The following is a 17,223-nucleotide window of genomic DNA, read 5'->3' as shown; positions in this document are numbered from 1 at the left end:
AAGCTTAGAAATGACATCACATCTTTCTGGCAAGTGGAGGCTGAAACGCTATATGAAGCTTGGGAATGATTTAAAGAATTACTTCAAAAATGTCTGATGCATGGATTCCAGCACTGGGCGCAGATGGAGATATTTTATAATAGGTTGAATGCGCATACGAAGATGGTAGTTGATGCTTCTGCCAATGGTACCTTATTGGATAAATCTTATAATGAAGCGCATCAGATTTTGGAAAAAATTGCCAACAATGATTATCAATATCTTACCACAAGAGTTGGGACAGGTAAGAAAGCTGTCGGCACCATGGAGCTTGATGCAATCACTTCATTGGCTGCCCAGGTATCATATTTAACTAATATGATCAAAACAATGAAGAGACCAACTACAATTTAGGAGATGAAAATGATCGAACTATCGTGTGTTTATTGCAGTGAATACCATGTGTTTGATGAATGCCCATCAAACCCAGCATCTGTGTACTACATGGGTAATTTTAACTGGAATAATAACCCTTATTCCAACACCTACAATCCATGGTGGAAGCAACATCCGAACTTTAGTTGGAATAATCAAGGTGTGGGGAATTTAAACATTTTTGCGAGACAAAATGCTAATAATGCACCGCTTGGTTATATTCATCCTATGTTGAGGCGAAATGCTCAACAAGGTCAAACATCATCTTCTACCTCCATTGAAGCCTTATTAAAGGAATATATGACCAAGAATAAAGTTGTAATTTAGAGCTAGACTGTGTCCCTCAGAGCTTTTGAGAGTCAAGTGGGACAGATAGCGAATGTTTCAAATTCAAGGCCACAAGGGGCATTGCCAAATGATACTAAAATTTGAGAACATAAGAGAATGAATAGTGTAAAGCCATCACTCTCAGAAGTGGGACACAGTTGGATGATGTTATTCAAGACACCACTATAGAAGAGGACAACTCTAGACTCAATCACAGAAAGAATTCAAAATCAATTGAAAAGTACACTACACCTGAAAAGGGTAAACAGAAGAATGTTGTAGTAGAATCAGATCATGTTTCCAATAAAAATGCCACAGCAAAACAATATCAACAACCTGAAGGACTACCACCTCTACTTTTTCCTCAATGATTCCATAATTCTAAACAGGATGTTCAGTTTAAAAGATTTTTGGAAATCTTGAAGCAACTCCATATCAACATACCACTAGTAGAAGCTTTGAAGTAGATGCCCAATTATGTGAAGTTTATGAAAGATATACTGTCAATAAAGCGCAGATTGGGAGAATTTGAAACTGTTGCTCTCACTGAAGGGTGAACAACAATGTTGATGAATAAATTACCTCTAAAGTTGAATGACCCAGGGAGTTTCACTATCTTATGTTCAATTGGAAATCATTATGTTGGTAAGGCATTATGTGATTTAAAAGTGAGTTTAAATCTAATGCCTACGTCTATTTTCAAGAAGTTAGAAAAATAAGACCTACTACGGTTACGTTACAACTAGCTGATCGATCCTACACACATCCGGAAGGTAAAATTGAATATGTGTTGGTAAGAGTAGATAAATTTATTTTTCTGAAAATTTTCTTATTTTAGACAGTTGCTCTCATTGAAGGGTGAACAACAATGTTGATGAATAAATTACCTCCAAAGTTGAATGACCCAGGGAGTTTCACTATCCCATGTTCAATTGGAAATCATTATGTTGGTAAGGCATTATGTGATTTAGAAGTGAGTGTAAATCTAATGCCTACGTCTATTTTCAGGAAGTTAGGAAAGTAAGACCAACTACTGTTACGTTGCAACTAACTGATTGATCCTACGCACATTCGGAAGGTAAAATTGACTATGTGCTGGTAAGAGTAGATAAATTTATTTTTCTGTGGATTTCCTTATTTTAGAATGTGAAGCTGACTAGGATGTGCCAATTATTCTTGGAAGACTTTTTCTTGCTACTAGCAAGACTTTAATTGATGTGCAGAAACGCGAACTGACCATGAGGTTAAATGATTAGCAGATTACTTTCAATGTATTTGATGTCTTGAAATTTGCTGATGAGAATGAAAAATGTTACACCATTAGGTTGATAGAAACAACAGTAAAGGCAGAGTTTGCAAAATTTTGGCACAACAATTCTGATAGTGATAAAGACTTACTTGAGCGGAGTGACGCAATAATTTTTAAAAACCTTGGTGAACTTACGAAAGCCAAGCAGTTTATGGATAGACCACGGAAGAAGTTTTAATCCTTGGATTTATCATATCGCTCTTTCAAGCCTCCTAAACCTTCTATAGAGGAATCTCCCACACTGTAGTTGAAGCCTTTGCTACAGTATTTAAAATATGCTTATTTGGGAGAGAATATCACTTTTCTAGTAGTTATCTCTACGGAATTGACACTCAATCAAGAGGCAAGGTTTGTTGGAAGTAATCCAGCGATATAAAAAGGCATTGGGATGGACAATTGCCGGGATCAAGGGAATCAACCTTGCTATCTGTATGCATAAAATTTTACTGGAAGATTGCTATAGCAATTTTATTGAACAGCAGAGGAGGTTGAATCCAATCATGAAGGAAGTTGTTAAAAAAGAGATTATCAAGTGGCTCGCCACTGGCATTATTTATCCGATCTCCGACAGCTCAAGGGTGAGTCATGTACAATGTGTGCCTAAGAAAGGAGGTGCCATAGTAGTGAGTAATGATAACAACAAGCTCATTTTGACTCGCACTATCATGAGATGGAAAGTATGCATGGATTATCGCAAGCTTAACAAGGCTACTAGGAATACCATTTCCCCTACCATTTATTGACCAAATACTGGATAGATTAGCTGGGAAAGTCTTCTATTGTTTCTTGGATGGTTATTCAGGGTATAATCAGATTTCTATAGCTCCTACCAACCAAGAAAAGATAACTTTCACTTGTCCATATGGTACTTTTACATTTCGTCGAATACTATTCGGGTTATGTAATGCCCTGGCAAGCTTTCAGCATTGTATAATGGCCATATTCTCGGACATGGTGGAAAATTTTCTTGAAGTCTTCATGGACGATTTCTCTATGTTTGGCAATGATTTGAGGGTTGCTTGAAAAAGCTGGAATTGGTTTTGTGTCGTTGTGAAGAAACAAATCTTGTTTTGAACTGAGAGAAATGCCACTTCATGGTTCGTGAAGGAATAGTTTTGGGGCATAGGATATCGCAGCGATGGATTAATTGGACAAAGCAAAAATCAAAGTAATAGAAAAATTACCACCTCTCACCAATGTCAAGGGTATTAGAAGTTTTTTAGGTCATGCGGGATTTTATAGAAGATTCATTAAGGATTTCTCGAAGATATCTAAACCCTTGCACACTTTGCTAGAGTAAAATAGACCTTTCAATTTTGATGAACATTGCTTGGTCACTTTCGAGGAATTGAAGAAACGGCTGGTAGCAGCACCAATTGTAATAGCTTTGAAATGGACACTGCCTTTTGAACTCATGTGTGACGCCATCAATTATGTGGGAGCAATGTTAGGGAAAAGGAAAGACAAAGTACTATGAACAATATATTATGCGAGCAGAACCCTGACGGATGCGCAGCTTGACTACACCACCACCGAAAAGGAGTTATTGGTTGTGGTGTTCGCATTCGATAAATTTCACTCTTATCTAGCTGGTACCAATGTTACAGTCTACACGGATCACTTTGCTATTAAGTGTTTGGAAGCAAGAAAGATGCCAAGCCAAGATTGATTATGTGAATAATCTTGTTGAAGGAGTTCGACTTGGAAATTAGAGATCGAAAGGGGACTGAAAATTAAGTGGCTGATCACTTTTCAAAGTTAGAATCTCGAAATGAAGATGGCAATGACAAACTTATTAAAGAAGACTTTCTAGATGAGCAACTATTAGTTGCCATGGTATTACCTTGGTATGCTAATATAGTGAACTTTTTAGTACTTGGTGTGATGCCACCTGATTTCAATAGCTAAAGAAGACGGAAATTCCCTACAAATGATGCCAAGTCAGTGCTGAAGTTTTTGCACACGAACATTTTCACAAGATCTGGTACACCTCGGGCAATTATCAGTGATGAAGGATCTCATTTTGATTGCAAGCTAGTGGCTAATGTCTTGCATCAGTATGGGGTGAAACATAAGATTGCCACGGCATATCATTCCTAAACGAATGGACAAGCTGAGGTTTCTAATAGAGAAATCAATAAGATTCTAGAAAAAATAGTGAAGCCAACTCGTAAGGATTGGTCCTCTAGACTAGACGAAGCTTTGTGGGCCTAACGTATTGCATTTAAAACACCGTTGGGGATGTCACCTTTTAAGCTTTTTTATAGAAAGTCATGTCACCTACCTGTTGAGCTCGAGCACAAAGCATTTTGGGCTATATTAAAAAGTTGAACATGGATTGGAGCGTTACTGGCCATAAAAGGTTGTTAGAGCTGAAAGAAATGGAAGAATTCAGGGCACAAGCATATGAAAATGTTAAACTGTACAAGGAGAAGACCAAGCATTGACATGATAAAATGATTATGCCAAGGCAATTTGATTCAGGGAAACATGTGTTGTTGTTCAACTCTAGGCTCAAATTGTTCCCTAGTAAATTAAAATCTCGCTAGTCAGATCCCTTTGAAGTAGCTCAAGTATACCTGCATGGGGTTGTTAGTATCAAAGACCTGAAAAAGGGGTCACATTCAAAGTTAATGGACAACGCTTGAAGCACTACTTGGCTTCTTATGTGGATAGTGACAAGCAATCCATTGACCTCCGAGATGTTTGAGTTAGCAATTTTGTTTTTATTTTTCCTTTCTTTAATTGCTTTACTTTCATTTTTTATTATTTTTTATCATTAATTATTTAATTTTGTTTTATTTTTTTAATCTTAGTTTAATTAGCAATTTTTTTTCTAGATTTTTGGAGACAGAATAAAAATGTGGGATTATTAGTTGTGATTCTGCAAAATCAACTCGGCATAGTTAGACTACCACTTCTAATATTACATGTTTTCCTACGGCAGCACCCTTAACATCTTGCAGCTCCTTCGAATATCAAGTATTGCACTCCTTAAAGCAATTGGAGCAAAGGATTTCCCTTTTTGAGATTTAGCAGTTTCAACTAGCTGAAGAGATGGCCAAGGCCCAAGAGCAGCAGGTTCAATATTGGACTTATGTGAGGAGTAGACATTTGGCTCTTAAAAGATCCCTGCAGAAGAAATTTACAAAGACGATGCGAAAATTCCCTGCCTTCCCCACCTATTTGCTCCCAATTTCTGAAAATGCAGAGGAGCCAGCTCAAACTCCTATTGCTAGAGCAAAGTCTGCGAATTTGGGAACCACTACCAATGAAGGGGACACTATTGCTGAGAAGCCTGAAAAGGTGACATCATTAAATCGTGAGAATAAGGAAGAATAAGCAAAATATGAAACTGCCACTACTGCCACCACGAAAGGTAAGGACCCTATTCCACCCACCCCACCAGCTTCTATGACTGCACCAGACCGTGACATCGATCATCTTATTGGTGAGCTCACGAAAACTGATAAGGAGAGGGACGAAATGAACCCCATGAAGAGGAAGCTGCGGTTTAAAGTCAGTGTCCGTAAATCCACTCGTAGGGCTGAATAAAGAAGCTACGGTATAAAGTCAGTGTCCGTAAATCCACTCGCAGGGCTAAATAAAATAACTACACTCCAGTCTAAGCCAAGAAAGTGTTTTTTCCCCTACCTCATGCATTTTATTTCTTTTTCCATGACATATTCTATCCATATCTATATTTTTGTTTTTTTTGTTACATATCTGGATATGCATTGAGGACAATGCATCTCTTAGGTTTGGGGGTGTATTGTGCATTTAAGCTGCATTATATATTTAATATGTCTGTTCATTCTAGTTTCATTAAATTTATTTTTCCATTGCCACGTAACTACTAAGTACTATTTTGCCTATGCAAAGTACAATCTTTACTTATGATGTTCAATGATGAGCTTAAATTCTTCAATTCCCTTAGAACATGTGACAGTGGATCAGGTGAATTTAGCTTATGTTAGGTTGCTTGAAGATTACCTCTGAAAAATGAGATGTCCTAACCTCAGTTATTTTTGGACTATAGCAAGTATCTTTTAATGAACTTAGAGACTTTTGAAGCCAAACTCAGTCACATTGCCACAACATTACTTCAATAAAAGATAGTAGACACTCAAATGCTTAGAATTGTCAAGTAAGTTAGCATCACTTTGTTTGCTCCATCGTGCTACTGACTAGAAAGGTGAGTCCAAGTAAGAGTGTGTAATAAAGAAAAGAAAATTAAGGGCACTCCACTGTAGTAACAGGCTGAGTAGCTAAGGAGATAGTTGTTTGCTCCATCCATCTTCTAAGTTAAAAGCCTTAGCTTCAAGAGTGATTTTTATTTAAATTGTTACATGATTGAGTACTAGGTAATTTAGTGTATACTCCATTGTGATTATCAAGTCAAAGAATTTTGTGACATGCTAAATCCCCTATATACTTTAAAAAAATAAAAAAAAATAAGAGAAAAAAATACAGATAAATATTTTGAGTAGACTTAGAGCAAGGGTTACAAAGTAACTTGAGTTTAGGTAACATATGAATTGAGTAAATTAGGAGATTTTTGCTATGGCCAAAAAGCACACACGAGTACTTACGAAATTTTGTTTTTAGGGAGCAATTTTCTACACTACCTTTGTTGAGCAAACCTTTGAAACTCGAACAAGTTTTTAGAGATAGAACATTGCTGAGAATTGAAGTATATATTGTTCTTTGAATGGGCTAGCAGTACAAAGTGGTTATGTGCATAGGCAAAAATTGTTGCATTCATGCATTCATGTATATTTTGCATGAGGACAAACAATAACTTAGGTTTGGGGGTGTGATAACTCTTGAAAAGAGTTATATTTCATACCTTTAGATCTAGCTAATTGTCTATGATTAGGTACATTTAGTTGTATTTTAGGACATTCCATTAGTTTTTTTCTTATTTTAACATTACATTAGGAGCTTAGATTGTACTTAAATGTTAGTTATTTTTAATTTCTTATAGAAGGATTGTGTATGGTGGTGGATTAGCAAGTGCAACATGATAAAGAAGAAGTAAAGGTGTGAAGGTTTTTTGGGGCAAAGGGTTGAGAAATTTGTCAACACGAATGCCATGGCACTACTAGGAAGATCCCAGTCAGCAATCAAAGCTTACCGAACTTAGGCCCAGTTGAACTTGTGCAAGATATATCTATCTGAAAAAGAGGAAAGAAAATCATGGACTATTGGGTTTACCCTAGGGAAAATAATTATAAAAGCCAAAGGAGGAAACCCAAAAGAGGGCGAAGAGAACAAAATAGAGATCCTTAGGAAAAAAATAGAAGGTAGCGGCTGAACAGAGACGGGAAGAGGAAGACGAAGGTAATCTCTCTCAGCCACCACAAGACACTGCATCATTGGAGTGTGGGCTGGATAAGCGAAAGCTATCTTCACAAAGTTCTTCCATTACTTCTTGATTTCTTTTCGTGAATTTATTTGATGAAAACGATGTTGAATGATACTTTGGATTTGAATTTTAATTGCCAACCTATGAGCTAAATTTCATAGGGTTGGGATTACTTGATGAAACTCTTATTTTCTTTAATGACTGAAGTGTAGATCTACTTAAATACACTTTTTCATTCAATTGGTTTTTATAAAATTACATGTTTGCAAAATCTTGACATAGATGGATGTACAACATGTTCATTAAATTAATCTAATTCTGACAAGGTTAGGTTATTGAGATTGAAATTGAATGATATGAGCGAGTGTTTGACGAAACACTTGTAGCAACCTTTAGACATATAGCAATATTCATATGGAAAGAAAACAAAACAATCCAGGGTACCGTGCTAAAGGCCTATAGACATATATCGCTTAAGGCAAGGTAAATTAAAGTCTTGTTCTCAAAAGAAAAAGGTCATTTTAGAACTCTTCTGAGCAGTAGGTTGAGTATGGTTTTGCTAAGGCATTACTATCAGTAAGGGCAGATTCTTAGTAATCCCAACCTTCCAAATCAACATTGTAGACCCTCTATCATTTATCGTAGTATCTTCAACATAGCATTTTTAGATGTTTACTTGTTCGTTTGCATATTATTCACGTGATTATTCTCGAATTTGCCATTGCATTCTTACTCTTGTCTGGTCGTGTCATAGCATTTTCCATTACTGCACGCATCATTATTCCTTCAAATTACCACTACATTCTTATCATTATCTTTGTCATAAAATTAATCATAGCTCACTTTAATAACTTGACCAGATTATACTGTTTTAATCCTTGTGGAGACGATATCACTTATCACTTTATTACTTGATTCGACGTGTATACTTGCACAATTCACATATCATTTCACACTCGACAGTAGTTAGTTAGGTAGTTAAGTTTGCTGCAGCTTGGTACTAATTGTTTTTTAATACATGAACTTTATTTGTAGTTACACTTTAATCCTTTAGCTTAATCTCATTCAACTTTGTTTTATTTTACCTATTAAAAATCATTTCTTTGGTGTTTTTATTCATCTATCTTGCTTCCATTATTGTGTTCTCCAAGCTTTTGCAAGAAAGCTTGGGTTTTATTACTTTTCTTTGAGTTTAAGTTAATGTCATTTTTTCTTGATTATTTGCTATTAGTGTGTTTAGTTATGAGCATGAGTAGCTAAATCTTATAAGGTTGGTTGATGGAAATATTGGATATTTTATTTTTGGGTTCTGGGACTAAATCACAAAATTTAGACTAAATTAAATTAGAATTCAAAACTTAGGATTGACGCCCCTAAGAGAAATTTAGATAAGTGAGACTAAGAAGAGATCTTATCAAGCATCAATCTGATTCGTCCTAGGTTAGTTTGTGAGGTCGAAGATAAACCGGACTAATTTGTGTAATTTGGTAAAATTTAGGCCGAAAGGTAAAATTGAGCCAATTTAGGAGTGTTAGCGATTTAGATCCCTAATTCAAAGGTTAACCAACAACGTGGAAGTCAGCCAACCACTATCTGTCATTGAATTTTCTAGTTTCATAGTTTGCGTGATTTACAATTTGTTTATTTTCTGTTTTTAGGTAATTAATTAGTTAGCTAGTCTCTGCCCTAGTGTTCATACGCTAGTGGCTGAAACATTCAATCAATTTCCTTTTCCTTTAGTCAAAGAATTATTAGATGAGTTAGCCAGAGCTTGATTCTGCTCCAAATTTGACCTAATTTTAGGTTATCCCCAAATTCGAATGCATGAGGTTCATGTGCACAAAACGACTTTTAAAATCCATCAAGATCACCTTGGGTTCTTAGTAATGTTGTTTGGACTTATTAATGCACCCTCGACTTTTGAAAGCATCATGAACAACTTATTTCAGTCGTATCTAAGAAAATTCGGATCTGAACAAATTGAATATCTAGGTCATGTTATGAATCATCAAGGGGCATCAATGGATGCAAGGAAAGTTGAGTGTATTACCAATTGGCCTTTACTTCAATCAGTTAAGGAATTAAAGGGGTTGCTCGGGTTGACCGGATATTATAGGAGGTTTGTGAGGAATTCTAGAGCTATAGCACAACCTCTCACTAATATTCTCAATAAGAATGCCTTTATATGGATTGACCAAACCATGACTTCTTGACTACAACTCAAAGAGGCTATAATTAGTGCCCCGACATTAGCCTTTCCTAAATTTGAAGCAACCTTTGTGGTTGAATCTAATGCCTCAAATATTGGCATTGAAGTTATTCTAACACAAAAAGGCAAGCCCATAGCTTATTTTAGTAAAGGTTTCTATATTAGGCATCAAACTCTATCAATTTATGAAAAAGAGATGATAACCATTGTGATTGTGGTCAAGAAATGTAACAACTATATTTTGGGAAGGCACTTTCATATCAAAGTTGGTCATTGAAGTCTTATATTTTTGCTAGATTAGAAAATCACAACTCCAGCTTAACAAACTCGAGTGGTAAAAATGATGGGTTACGATTATTCACTCATTTTTAGGAAGGGAGCACATAATGAGGTAGTATATTCTCTATCTAGGATGCCTTGAGTGGAATGTAGTACTATGTCTATTTTAAACACTGATTTGTTCCAACAAATTTTACATTCGTGGGTATAATACCATTTTTTGGTGCATCTTATTCACAAGATTAAACAATCTTCTGGGGTTAGTTCAAAGTATACATGGCAAGGAGATCAATTAAGAAGAAAGGGAAGATTGATGGTGGGAAACAATCCTAACCGAGGAAGACGCTATTGAGTTAATTTCATAGTTCTCCAATAGGGGCATTTAGGGGTTAATGCTACAGTGAAGAGCCTTACTAGTGTTGTGTATTGAAAAGGCCTTAAAAGAGAACTGCGATAGTATGTGAGGGAATGCACTATATGTCAAACCTGCAAGTATGATAACTCAACATATCCAGGATTACTATAGCCTCTTCCATTGCTAAAAAAAATATGGAGAAACATTTCTATTAATTTTATTAAAGGCCTTCCTAAGTTTGGAGGTAAGGACATTGTAATGGTGGTGGTAGATAAACTAATGAAACATGCGCATTTCATCACTTTAGCACATTCGTTCTCTACTTTTAGTGTAGCACATGTTTTTCTAGACAATATATACAACCTTCATGGGGTTCCTTGCAGCATCGTCTCTAACCGAGATAAGGTGTTCTTAAGCACATTTTGGAAGGAGCTCTTTTGACTGTTGGCTACAACTCTAAACATGTCAACTTCATACCATCCTCAATCAGATGGCCAAACTGTGGTAGTTAACAAGAGCTTAAAGACATACCTCCAATGTATGACTGCAAAAAGATCGAAGGATTGGTCGAAATGGATTCCACTTGCTTAATGGTAGTATTGTTAAGTTATGGAAGAGAAAAAAAAGAGAGTTGGAAAAGAAAACAAAACCAGAAAAATTTTAAAACAGAATAGTCTTACTTTCATAAAGATTTTGGTGCATAATATACAAAAGACTAATTTTTTTGTAGTGGTTAATCATATCCAAAACTTCAGCAAGTATTACATCAAGAAGATTGTATCACCTAACCAAATGCAAACTGACACATTAGGTGTATCATGCTTGACTGCTTATAACTACTCTGTCAAGCTAAAACATAAAAAAAAAATTGACATACACTCTTAGAATATCTAAGAAAAATCTCAGTCATCTAATACTCCTTCTTGAGATTTTTCCTGGAGACTCCAAGCTTTGTCCTTAGAAACTCAAATTTAGGCCTTGAGACAACCTTAGTCAGAACATCTGCAAATTGATATTCAGATTTGCAATATCTCACACTAATTTCACCAAGTCTTTTAGCTTCTTTGATTGCATGAAATTTCACATTAATATGCTTAATTTTTCCATGTTGGACTGGATTTTTGGTGATAGCTATAATAGATTTATTATCCACCTAAATTGCAGTAGATTTATTAGTATTTTGTCCAAGTTAGCCAAGATCTTTCTAAGCCAAATGGCTTGATTAGCTGCTACTGCAGCAGAGACATACTTAGATTTAGTTGAGGATTGAGCCACCACATCTTGCTTCTTTGAATTCCATGCAAAGGTACCACTTCCAAAAGAAAAAACATAACCGAAGTGCTTTTGCAATCATTCACATTTCTAGCCCAATCACTGTCAGCATAACCTTCAAGCTTACAACTATCATTCTTCAAATACCATATACAATAGTTAAATGTACCTTTAATGTATCTCATAACCCTTTTAGCTGCACCATAATGAGTCTGACTAGGAGCTTGCATGAATCTAGATGATAAGCTTACAACATACATTATATCTGGCCTAGTAGCAGACAAATATAACAAGTTGCCTATCAAACATCTGTAAACGGAAGCATCAACCTTTTCGAAATTATTTGACCTAGACAACTTCTCATACAAAACCAGTGGAGACTTCATCAAAACTTCCAAGGTATGCTTTCTTTGAGAAATAAAAATACCAGGATCAAATTGGTTCCTAAGAATATACTTCATTTCACCCAAACTAAACATTTCAAACATATTTTTCATTCTTTGTTTGAACTACTCTATAGACACTTCATTATCTCACGTAACAAGTAGATCATCAGCATACAATGAAACAATGGGTTGTTTTTCATCATGACGCTTTTTAACATACAATGTAGCTTCAATTTTGCTTCTTATAAACCTTTTTTTGTAGCAAATAGGAATCAATTCTGCTATACCAAGCTCTAGGAGCCTGTTTCATCCCATAAAGAGCTTTGTGAAGCTTATACACCTTGCCTTTATTTTCTGAAGCTTGAAACCCTTCTTGTTGTTCGAAAAATATCTCCTCCTCAAGCAAACCATTTAGGAATGCTGACTTTACTTCAAGGTGATAAACTTTCTAGCCTTTCATTACTACTAAGGCTAGTAAAAGCCTTATAGTGTCATACCTTGCCATAGGAGCAAAAGTGTCTGAAAAATCAACTCCTTGTTGATGAAAATATCATTTCACCACAAATCTAGCTTTATGTTTGTTCACAGAAACATCTTGATTTAATTTGGTTCTATAAACCCATTTAACACCAATCACCTTGTAATTTTTTGGTCGGTCAACAAGTTGCCAAGTTGAGTTTTTCTTAATCATTTTTATCTCATCAATCATTGCTTCTCTACATTAATCATGCTTAGCAGTTTCTTCATAGTTTGTATGTTCTAATGTATCCAGATTGCACCTAGCATAAACATCATCTAATGATCTAGTGCCCCTAACTGCAAATTCAGTATCACTTTCAGATTCTGAAATTTGTTCTTAAGACACAATAAATGGTGTTTATGCTGCAATTTCATTTTTCTCCCAATTCCACTTTGCATGCTTGTCAAACTTGACATTTCTACTAACAAACACTTTCTTGGTAGTCACATTGTACAAATTTTAGCCTTTGGAGCTGCTATTACAACCCAAAAATACTGCGACTTCAGCCCGTTTTAAGCTTGCCTCTCTTTACCTCTGGTACTAGAGAAAGAAAAACACATCCACAAACTCTGAGGTATTCAATTGAAGGCTTCACACCATGCCACACTTCATGATGAGTTTTTCCAACCAAGACCCTTGTAGGTAACAAATTCAGCAAGTAAACTAAGGTGTTTACAGCCTTAGCCCAAAATACTTTTGGAAGATCCTTCTCAAACAACAAACATCTAGCCATCTCTATGATTGTTCTGTTTTTCCTTTCACTCACTCCATTTTATTAAGGAGTGTAAGGAACAACCAGTTGTTGCTGAATTCCAACTTGTTGACAGAAACTAGCATATTCCCTTGAGTTGTACTCAGTTCAATTATCAAATCTCAATTTCTTCATTAGACAACCTGATTCAACTTCAACCATGCTCTTGAACCTTTGGAATGCCTCAAATACTTCTAATTTTTGTTTGAGAAAATATGCCCAGCACATTCTATTGTAGTCATCCATAAATAAGAGAAATTACCTCTTCCATTAATAGATGGAGTACTCATAGGCCCACATATATTGGTATGCACTAGTTGTAGCTTCTCTGTAGCTCTTGAGCAACTTTTATGTGGGAAGGGAAGCTTTGCTTGCTTTCCAAATTGACATGCAGCAAATACATTAGCTTTGTCATAGATAACAGGTGGATGTTGTACAAGTTTATTTACATGCATATATCTCAAGGCTGAATTATTATATTGCCCAAGTCTTTTATGCCATAAGATAGAATCATCCACTACACTAGCATAAGCATTCAAATCTAATTATTTCCATTTTATTGGAAACCTTTTGTTCTTCATTTTGGTTATCATCAATTCAAAACTAGTAGGATAAAAAATGAAACATGATATATCTTGAAAGTGAAAAAAATAGTTCTTTTCTAACATTTGTCCTACATTCAACAAGCTTTGGCTTATATCAAGTACAAATAAAACATCAGAAATAAACTTTGTACCTGAAGAAATTTTGACTTCAATCATTCCTTTTCCTTTGACATCCACAAGCTCTCCATTTCCAATATTCACCTTAGAGACATAGGACTTGTCCAACTCCTTAAAAGAGACTTGTATTATGAGCCATATGATTGATGCATCCACTATCCATCAACCATGTTTCTATTCCACTATTTTCAACATAGCAAGTAGCAACAAAAATAATTTATTCTTCTTGTTAGAGCTTTTTAGCAACATGAGCTTGGCCCTTTTGATTTGCTTTGTTTTTACAAACCTTCTCCACATGTCCAAGTTGATTACAAGCTCTATATTTTACCCCTATTCTAAACCAACAAAACTTATCAATATGATTTCTTTTCTTGCAATAAGAATATGATGGATACCTTCCTTTTTTACTTTCCCACTTGTGGTCATCTCCTTCTTTCTTCTCTTTGTTTTTTCTTTCACCAAATTGTTTTTTTCCAAAATTGTTGCTGCCATGTTTGTCTTTAAGCTTATCTTGAAAAGATCCTTCGGTTGACTCCTCAAGTCTAATAAACCTTCTATGCTCCAAAGCTTGAAAATCATTTACAACTTTTTTCAAGGTAAGTTTTGAGATGTCTTTTGAATCTTCTAGAGAAGAAATTTTTAGCTCAAACCTCTCTAGAACATTGACCAGCACCTTTTCAACTATCCTCTTATCTGACAACTCCTCTCCAAGCAGCCTGATTTGATTCACGACCTTTATAAACCTATCAGAGCACTCCTTAACAGTCTCTAACTCTTCCATCTTTAGAACCTCGAACTCTCTCCTCAAATTCAGCACTTTAATCTGCCTTGTTTTGTCACTTTCCTGGAAATTTTCCTTAAGCTTGTCCCATGCTTCCTTTTCAATTTCACAAGCCATTATCCTTGTGAAAATTACATATGTTACAACAAAGTGAATACAAGAGAGAGCATTGTATTTTTTTAGCTACCTCCCCACTATGTTGCTTGATTTGAGCAATACTTAGATTTGCTCTCAAGGGAGGCACATCTCTACTTCTTTCTACAGTATCCCATAGGTCAAAAGCCCTCAGGTATGCCTTCATCTTCACTGCCCAAATAGGGGAGTTTTCTCCTGTGAATACATGAGGATTTGGGGTTGCAAAGTTGTTGGAAGCCATATCAGGTTCTAAAAAGTTTTTGGTGTAGAAGAAGGTTTTTTTTTTCTAGTTTTTCAACTCACACACAGTCCTTCAAGATAAAAAAGTTTAAGCTCTAGATACCATGTTAAGTTATGAAAGTGACTAAAAGAGAGAGGTGGAAAAGAAAATAAAACTAGAAAAATTTTAAAATAGAATAGTCTTACTTTCATTAAGATTTTAGTGCATAATGTACAAAATATTATTGTTTTGCAGTGGTTAATCATATCCCAAAACTTCAGCAAGTATTACATAAAGAAGATTGTATCACCTAACAAAATACAAACTTACACATTAGGTGTATCATGCTTAGCTGCTTATAACTGCTTTGTCAAGCTAAAACATAAAAAAATTTGACATACACTCTTAGAATATCTAAGGAAAATCTCAGTCATCTAAGGTTGAGGCAATAGTTTATGGGCAGCCACTCCCACTCATATGCCTTGCATTCCAGGAGACTTTAAAGTTAAGGCAATAAACTATAGTTTACAAGCTAGAGAAGTTGCAATCAAACTACTTAAGTTCCATTTGTAGAGGTCTCAACATCGAATGAAACGATAAGTGGACAAACATCATTCTGATAGATAGTTTGAGGTTGGGGATTATGTGTATCTTAAATTACAACCTTATAGAAAAAAATCGATGGTCAACAAATATTGTTGGAAGCTCACTACCAAGTACTTCAACCCTTAAGGTGCTTGCTAAGATAGGGGCGGTGGCTTACAGATTGGAACTTCCTTTAGGCTCCAAAATTCATTTGGTTTTTCAGATGTCTCAGTTGAAAAAGCACATTGTCCAACATACTACCACCTTTGTTTTGCCTATCTTGGATGGAGATGGACTTATAGCTAAAGAATGTATAGTTATACTTGATAGAAGGATCACTAAGAAAATAGGTCGTGCCACCACAGAAGTGTTAGTGCAGTGGAGTAATTGTTTTCCAGAAAATGCTAGCTGGGAAATCTTTTATGAACTGTTGAAGAAGTTTCCTAATTTTAATCTTGGAGGACAAGGATTCTCTCAAGGGAAGGATATTTGATATGTTCTAATTCAATTGAGTCTTAATAATGGGCCAATTGTGAGTCTAGTTTTAGAAGCCATATAATAGCTAATAGATATTTTTCTTTACTTGTCATTTTGGTTACTGATGTCAAGTCCTTTTTATGTTGCACAAATAGTGCGTGAATGAACAAATACTTCGACCACTACTCCTCCGTGAGGCTTTCTTCTCATTTGTAGACGAAATCAGAAACTTGAATGAGGTTTTAGGTTGATAAATGTTAGGGATTTGAAAATAGGTTTAAAGAGCTTTAGAGGTAATTGTGACATAGTATTGGTGATGAGTGGAGCTTTGGAGGTCAGGTTTACCTAGGTTTTGAGGCATTCGCCGAAGGACAAGTGACAACTAAACAACGGTGTAATGGTAGTGGCAGGCAGCTAGGGTTTATTAGTTGAAGAGAGGAAAAATAAAGAACAAGAGAGGAAGAGAAAGAAAAACATGTTTTCTTTTAAATATATATGTATATGTTAATTTAAGTATTTTAAATATATATGTATATGTTAATTTAAGTATTTTTAATAGATTCTTAAATAAATTTTGGTATAATTACTTTCAAGTCCTTATAGTTGATTGGTTTTTTTTTGTAAAAATAATGCCACATAGCAATACATAATTGGTCCACGTGTCAACTTTAGTAAAAAATTAACGCCAATAAAACGAGTACCATATTGATAGACTACCATATTGATAGACTGAATTAAAATTCAAGTACCATATCGAACAAATTGAAAGTAGAGATGCCATATTAACAATTTTGTTAAAGTATAAAGAGATTTTTTGTCATTCTCCTATACCAAATTATATATAACTATTTATTATTTTAATAAAAAATTAATAATATTAACTATTTGTTCTCATTAATAACATTATAAAAATATAGAACTAGAAATTGAAGTAAGCATAATAATAACATGAAAAAAGAAAGATTTCCTTTTCATGTCTTTACATAGATTAATAACAACTTACTTACATTCTTGTCTCGTGTGGTCTAAAGAATAAAGATCACCTCAATATATCATATAAAATATGAATATTATATCTAATATAAAAATATTTATTTTAAAACATTTTTCATA

The 17,223-nt window shown here is 35.0% G+C and overlaps 1 non-coding gene across 1 annotated transcript; it reads right to left on the bottom strand.

Moving 5' to 3' along the window:
- On the bottom strand, window positions 1-107 carry LOC121215109 (small nucleolar RNA R71). The gene has a single exon (XR_005910841.1). It is a non-coding gene; the product is annotated as a small nucleolar RNA R71 (small nucleolar RNA).
- Between the last annotated feature and the right edge of the window lie 17,116 nt (window positions 108-17,223).

The sequence above is a fragment of the Gossypium hirsutum genome, chromosome D02, assembly GCF_007990345.1.
Source record: "Gossypium hirsutum isolate 1008001.06 chromosome D02, Gossypium_hirsutum_v2.1, whole genome shotgun sequence".
NCBI lineage: Eukaryota > Viridiplantae > Streptophyta > Magnoliopsida > Malvales > Malvaceae > Gossypium > Gossypium hirsutum.
This window is presented reverse-complemented; position numbering and strand designations above follow the sequence as displayed.